Source organism: Anser brachyrhynchus (assembly GCF_964034855.1).
Source record: "Anser brachyrhynchus genome assembly, chromosome: 3".
In the NCBI taxonomy this organism is placed as follows: Eukaryota; Metazoa; Chordata; class Aves; order Anseriformes; family Anatidae; genus Anser; species Anser brachyrhynchus.
This window is the reverse complement of record NC_137696.1, coordinates 49,423,068-49,430,362: the sequence shown is the minus strand read 5'-3', so window position 1 is coordinate 49,430,362 and position 7,295 is coordinate 49,423,068. Positions and strand designations below refer to the sequence as shown.

General features: G+C 35.6%; 1 protein-coding gene across 1 annotated transcript in view; it reads right to left on the bottom strand.

Annotated features, from left to right (window-relative positions):
- Positions 1 to 2,903: 2,903 nt before the first annotated feature.
- WDR27 (WD repeat domain 27) overlaps positions 2,904 to 7,295 on the bottom strand; it is a 133,594-nt gene continuing 129,202 nt past the window's right edge. The window contains exon 25 of the mRNA XM_080587269.1: positions 2,904 to 3,950. The gene's annotated coding sequence lies outside the window, so the exon portion shown is untranslated. The remainder of the gene's footprint in view (positions 3,951 to 7,295) is intronic.

The window sequence follows — 7,295 nt, the reverse complement described above, 5'->3', positions numbered from 1 at the left end:
TAATAATTATTTTTCCTTTAATTAAATTATCCTTATTTCAACCCATGAGTTGTTTCTTTCCATTTCTTCTTCCCCTCCTCTTCTGAGGGGGAGTGAGAGAGCGGTTGTGGTGGAGTTCAGCTGCCTAGCAAGGTAAAACCACTACACTCAGGAGTGACTTTAATGCTCAGGCTGTCACTCTTGTTCTCTGCCTGAGCTATGCTGCAGGTACACCTGAGTCTGCCCTGTATTTTCCTGATTCTGACCCTTATCTTGACCTGATGATGTCATCTGCTGATTTCACCTCAGACCTCCCTCATCAGTACAGATTTCTCTGGCAATCTGGACTGTTGATCCTGGCTCTTGCTGCCTGGTTTTCCCTATTAATGTTGCATTTAAAAAAAGGAAATGTAATCAAAACTGCAGGAACAGGAATATAGAATTGCCTGTTTCCCCTGCCCACGAAGAACTGACATGAGGCCTGGGTCATGCTCTTTTCCTCAAGGCATTACTTAACAGCATCAGTGTTACTCAGCATTACCCACAAATGATCAACATATATCCACAGGGTAAAGCAGACCATTTTCTCTCAAACAAAGAATTTCTCAATTTTTTCTTGTTTCTGGAAGCTTTTTTCCATGCTTTCTTTTCCATTTTTCCAAGCTCCAGAGTTTGCCACAAACCCAAATAGTATACCTATTCAATTAAGAAAGGTTTCAGTTTCATTCCACACAGGAAAATGGGTAATACCTGATATTTTGCAAACCACTTAATCCCAAACAGTATTTAACAGGATCCACTTCAGAACTGTGCTGGCTGCTTCCTGTATCTTCTGACCTTTAAAGAATGATACCAAACTACTCTGGCAACCCATTTTAAGAAAATAATTCAGTGACACTCAGTAGATGTTCAACTGGGAAAGTCCCCCACATAACAGTTCCCAGAAAGACAGGAAAACACCATTCATTTCCTCAAAATGCAGGACATTCAAGGATATATGTTACATGGTAAAACAGCAAATATTTAATGAAATTAGGCTATTTTTCTGCCAAACATTTTCATCACACATTGCCACATAGTCCTTCAAAGCCAGAGTTCTAATGTTCATAAGATATTTAGGAAATACAGTAGTCACTTTTTTTCAAATAAATGTCTGAAAGCATGCTCAAATTCCTCAAAATGACCTATTAAATATTTACATTTACAGTTTTCTAGGAAAATTTTTGATAGCTGAGATATATTTAGTTAACCAGGAACTTTTCCTATCTCCCTTTAGGACTGTCTCATTTCAAATAGCTTTGTCTTTATGACAGGAACTGAAAATACAAACCTTAAGGGTTCCCTGTTTGAAAACCAAAGACAGAGTGCCTCTGAGGGCACATTATGCTGAAAAGAAACCTTTTATGATTGTAATTCTTTAGTAATTAAATATACACTCCTCTGTGTTTGTGATCCTCAAACAGATCTCACAAGGATAACCTACTGATTATGATAAATTTAAATACAATATGGGATGGTAGCACCATCCATGACTCTTTTTTCCTCATGTTTGCCATTAGAAAACCTGATTTCAAGCATTTAACTTTGCCAGACTTGAACTGTGTCAGCTAAAGTTTTCCATTCTCAAAACCACAAGTATTCAAGCATTTCTGAGGAGTCCAGGGGGGATTTTTTTTTTGATTTTTTTTTTTTGAACATGTGACAGAATTGTAGTAAATTTCCATTTGAAAAGATCTAGTGCCTGTGTGGTAAGGCAGATTGTCTCACCAGGAAGCAAAAAGGTGTTAACAAATTATTGGTTTACCAACAAGCTGCACATCTGCAAGTCACAGACAGATGAAAGTCTCTATTCAGCTTGGATTAATGATGCTGTGGCTATTGCCAGAATGCCCTAAATTGCAAACCAGAAAGCCTCAGAAAGCTGAGTCTCACATTAAGCAAATAGAGATGATCCATTAGATTTGGAAGAAGAGATCCTTCTTCAGAGATCAAACTAGCCCAAGATTAGGAAATGTTACTGGGATATGCGTTGGCTGACTGGGGACAGAAAGCAGTTAGTCCTAGAAAGTAAGATATCCACAAAAGGGAAACCTTTCCTTTTTACTTCATTCCCATGGAGACTGTGACAACCTACGTTCTTGGAGCAAGGATTCAGGTTTTTTTTGAGTATGGCCTCTGTATTCTGTCTTACTTCTGCTTCAAAAATCTGGATTTTTTAAAATGTACTAATAATTACAGCTCACACATCCTCAGCAGAGATTTCATATTTTCTGAAGAGTCTATCTCTACTAAACAGGCTGCAACCCAAAGCTGAAGAACACCTTCCTTGCAAATACAGCTCGGGCCGTGTTAGTTTTCTGTATTTGACTAGTGACGCCTGATGTGGAGTCCAGAGCTTGCAAATGAGAAAGTTAACTAAATGAAGTCTGAAGAAGACTATCCAAAGAATCACTATGATGAAAATAAAAATTTCAATCCTGCTGATAACTCATAAGTGTAGTGTAGTTTATCAGTGTGTAGCCACAGGATAGAATGTGCTCTCTTGGTTAAACTGGTTTTGAACTGGAAAAGTATTCAGGTGTGTTATTCCACATTCGCTTTGATCATACCAGAACTGATTCTGATATTCAGACTCCTGAGCATTATCAAGCTGTGTAGCACTCCTGTAGTTATTGACAAAATACTTGTATTGTGGAGAGTATCAGAGTATGATACATAGTGACAGCATAGAATTTTGCTTCACAATGCTAAAGCATTTTCAAAAGAACATTTGCTAAGGAAATTACACAACTTATAGAAGTGTCATTGATTTATATATACTAAATATTACACGTATAAATTGGAGGTGCTGGTTGAACATAGCATTCTTTACCATACTGAAGGTGACTTGGCCATACTGATTGATTTGACATAGCAGTGGGGAATCCATTTATTCCATTTTTTAAAGTGGAGTGATTAATGAAATTTAGTGATTCTGTTCTGGCAAATTAAACTGAAGTATAACCACAGTTTTCCAATGGAAAATAACATCTGTCTCCTTCAACCTGTCACATACATTATCTCTGTTCTTATCTGTTGTCAATGAAGGCTTAGAATAGGTATTAAAAAAAAGTTTTAAAGAGCATTTATCTCACAATCCTTTTCTACGATGAAGACAAGTAAACTAGGAAGAATACAAAAAAAAAAAAGAATGATTTTTTTCATAATTTATTTTCATATTATTTTAAATATTTTCCAAAAAATAATTAAGAGTTATTCAAAGGCAGAAATAGTTTACTTACATTTAAAGGTCATTGAATAATATCAGACTGCAGCAAGACCATAATTTTTTAATAAGACCTTTATCACATATTGCCTACAAAATTTACAGAATGTAGGTAAAGGGTAAAACAGTAAAATTCTGCCTTCAAACAACATTCATGCTGATTCCAGTAACCCCAAAGTTGTATAATAGAAAGACTCTCATGGCACTTGAGACAGACAATTCTTCTCCCTCTCAGATTAATTTAAATATTAGGGCAAAGGCAGAGGTAGCTTTAAAACTGGCAGAGTTGTTATTTTAACTGCAATCTAGAGCAAAGTGTTCACAGGCTAGAAAAGCTCTACAGCTTACACCCAACTATAAACACTCAAAGTGTCTTCTGAAAGCCATTTCTCTGGTGATTTTTTCCTGGAATGAAGTCAGAATGAGTAGTCTTATTTCTTGATCTTTTGCCCTTATTTTTGCAATAAAGGCATCAGATCGTACAATAGAAAAACTTTGAGAATAGTTTGAGGAATTTGCAGAAAAGAAAATCAGAAGAAATCTGTACATTAAAAGGGAATATTATACTGCTTGCCTATGGCCAGCTACTGGTCGCCTTTCTCTCAGCACGTCATTATTCTCGGAGTAACAGGTCCAAAGCTCCATATACTGGCAAATCTCAGGGCAGAAACAATTGGAGTTTGCCACCCAAGGTGGCTGTGGTGAGCTGCAGTTCAAAAGAAAAGAACATATGGCTTTAGTAAAGATCTTTCCAGAGAGTGAAGTTTACTTTAGTGTGCAACCAACTGAATAAAGACCATCAAGAAGATATTTACATTACTTCTATGTTAAGAGATCCAGAACTTACTTTAAAAAGTGCAACAACATAACCTGTAGATTATTCTAACCCAAATTAATCTGAAAATTCCATTTTTCCTTAGATTTTTCTTTTTGAACTATTTCAAATTTGTGTCAAGATCAGGTAACATATCAACAGTCTGTAAACCCAAAGCATATGTTTAAACCACGTAGAAAGTTAAACAGGCTTCACTGTGTTTGTTTCAAGAAAGGAACATGGAAGAAATATGAAGGAGATGGAATAAATGGAGATGGAAAATACTACGAATTAAATGAGGCATACCAACAAATGCAGTTTTCAGATTTTCATTGGTGTTAAATGTAGTATAATTTCCTTTCCAAGAAAGTATATTGAAAAAGGACACAAATCTTTATAAAGAGGCAAGCCTCAAAGACGTGTTAAGAGTTGTTAGCTGCATTAGCTTTCTTTTATCAATTTCACAAAATCTTAATTTTAAAATAAAAGTACTATTTGCTGCAATTTCTTCTATAACAAGCACTTGAAATTCTGCTATAGCTCGGATAGTGATGATCTACAAGCGATACCTTTTATTCAAGTTTATTCATGTTTATCCTTTCATATCAGGATTTACAGTGGCAATAATCTGAAGAGCTAGAACCACAACCATATCTCATGCTCTAACCAGTTCATCAGAATATGGTCTCATCACATCACTTATACTTCGGTTTAACTTTTTCTCATCCTTATTTTTCTTGACCTGTTGTTTGACATGTTTATTCATTTGCTTACTTCCTTTGGCTCAATAAATTATCTTTTTGTCTTTTGGGCTTCTATACCCTCCTTCAAAATCTCCTACGACAAATTATTGTAATCTCTCACAACTGTTATCTACGAAGACTGTGACTTCAGTTTTCTTATATTCTTCTTTCTCACTCTCACTTCTGTAATCTTAAAACTATGAACTACCCAGAACTGTCCAATCTGCTGCCTGTAACTGTATTTTTTTTCCAGTATCAAAGTAGTAATATCCACACTGCTATTACACCTTTCACAAATACTTTTATTGGCTCCTTATCTACCTCTGTAACTTATTATTGGAAAGATGATATATTTATAAAATATGTAAGTAATCTATCCTAAGTTTCTGTATCCATTTATCTTATGAGAAATAAAATGATTTTATTATTATTTCAAATTATTAACAAAGAGCTGACCTAACCTGAGAAATCAGAGATGGATTCTATTCTAACTGAAGATTCATTAGTAAAACAATTGAATTTTTACAAGACCCAGGGAGGTCATCTGTTCTATCTTTCTGCTCTAGGTGAAACCACTGAAAAGAGTAGAATGGGTTAGCTATGGATTTGTCTTGCCAAATCTAGGAGGCCAAATCTGGGAGAACTACAAGAATATAAGATTTCATGACCTGTTCTAGTTCCACACTGCCCTCCCTCCAATTTCCATCCTGAACCTCAAAAACTGCAGCATGTGGTGGTCACTGCCTTGTGTCATAGCCTACTGAAACACTGCTTGGCATCCACCTGTTAAATGTAAATGCATTTCCTAAAGTACTGTTACATTCCCCTTCCAGAGTCCTACTGTTCATCCACTAAAAATTGTCTACTTCATCTGATCACTTTCCACATATTTTACAACACCAAAGCACAGAATCATAGAAATGTTGGCTGAACTAAAAATGCTCATTTCCTAGCTTTCACATCTCCTTGTTGGTCATGTGCTCCAAGCCATTGATTTTCTCACAAGTCCTTCTCTTTTCCTTTCTACCACTTTTTCAACCTGCTTTCATTGGAAGAAGATAAAAGAGAATGCCCTTAGGCTGTGTCACTCTCCTGAGAAGCATTACACTCTATCTTTCCATGGGCAAAAGGAATATTCCCTAAATAGAGTCAGGATTATAATTATTATTTTTAATCCAACTAATGTTTTAAAAGTCTAATCAAAATAAAGTGATTATTAGACAGTTACAATGATACTATCACTCATAATCTAAATTGCCTACTTGTTACAGAAAAGCTTCACCAAAGAGTTTTTGATGGGATCGGTGAGTCATTAGCATCCCAAGCTCTTCCCTGCAAAGTTAGCAGTTGTGGTTTTTTTTTTTAATGACATATATAGCTAATTCCTGAATTGTATTTCACCTTTTAAAACTGAGTTTATTGCAATGTCACCCTACCCTGTTGACCTGCTTTCTTGTGTCAACTGACTTTAAATCGTGTATTTATCCATTCTTTCCCGCTACTGAAATAGGACAGAAAGATCATACAGGTATAGGAGAATTTGTCAGACGACCACATCAATAGATTTCTTATTTCAGTTCCTGTGAAAAAATTACATGTATTTCTACATCTTTGACCATGTCTAAGTAGTATGGCACAGCAGTTGTGAATACGTAGAACGAAAGTGTTGGTGCAGAGGACACCCGTGTTACTTGTTTCAGAGGGTTAATGTAACCAGGTCTACTCTAGTCCCATGGATTGAAAGCCTGTTAGCACACTGAGTGCACCTCTGGAGTTCATCTTTTGGTTTAACTTGATCAGAGGCAAATCCAATTCACACCCTCAAGGAGTGTACGGTAACAAGAACCAAAGTTGGATAAGCAGGAACTGGAAGATTCCTTTCAAAGGCACTCAGACCCAAACTAGATTGCTAATACTCACTCAAAGGCAGTCCAGTTTAGCCTTCAGATTTTGGAATGACTCATTGCTTAAAAAGTAATTTCACTTGTTAAATTGGTGTATCTGTTTCAGAAATGGCTGAAGATAATGCAGGAACATCCCAACAACTGTTTTACATTGTGTATTACATTTTGGACAATATAGAAATTTTACCTAATAGTACAATAGCAATATAATAATAGTATAAAATTAATTGCAATCTGCATTAACATGGGCCAAAAGAGCTACTAAAAATCTAACCTGTAGTGCCTTTGAAATCTCTGAATGATTACACTTAAGAGCTATCAAAACTGATAAAGAATATGCTCACATATTTAGAATCCATTGAAATTTGAATATTTTTTTAATAAGAAATTATGTTTAATTTATGATAGTATTATATTTCCAAACATAGCCTAAAGAAGCACAGTGAACAGAAGTTCCAGAAGGTCCTTCTTGCATATCAGAACTGCAGAGCTACTGCAGAAACTTAATTTTAATAGAAAAAAAGCCAAAAAAATAGCATTTCAAATATTGGCAAGAGAAAAGACAGCAAGAACTACAGGGAATAGCTGCA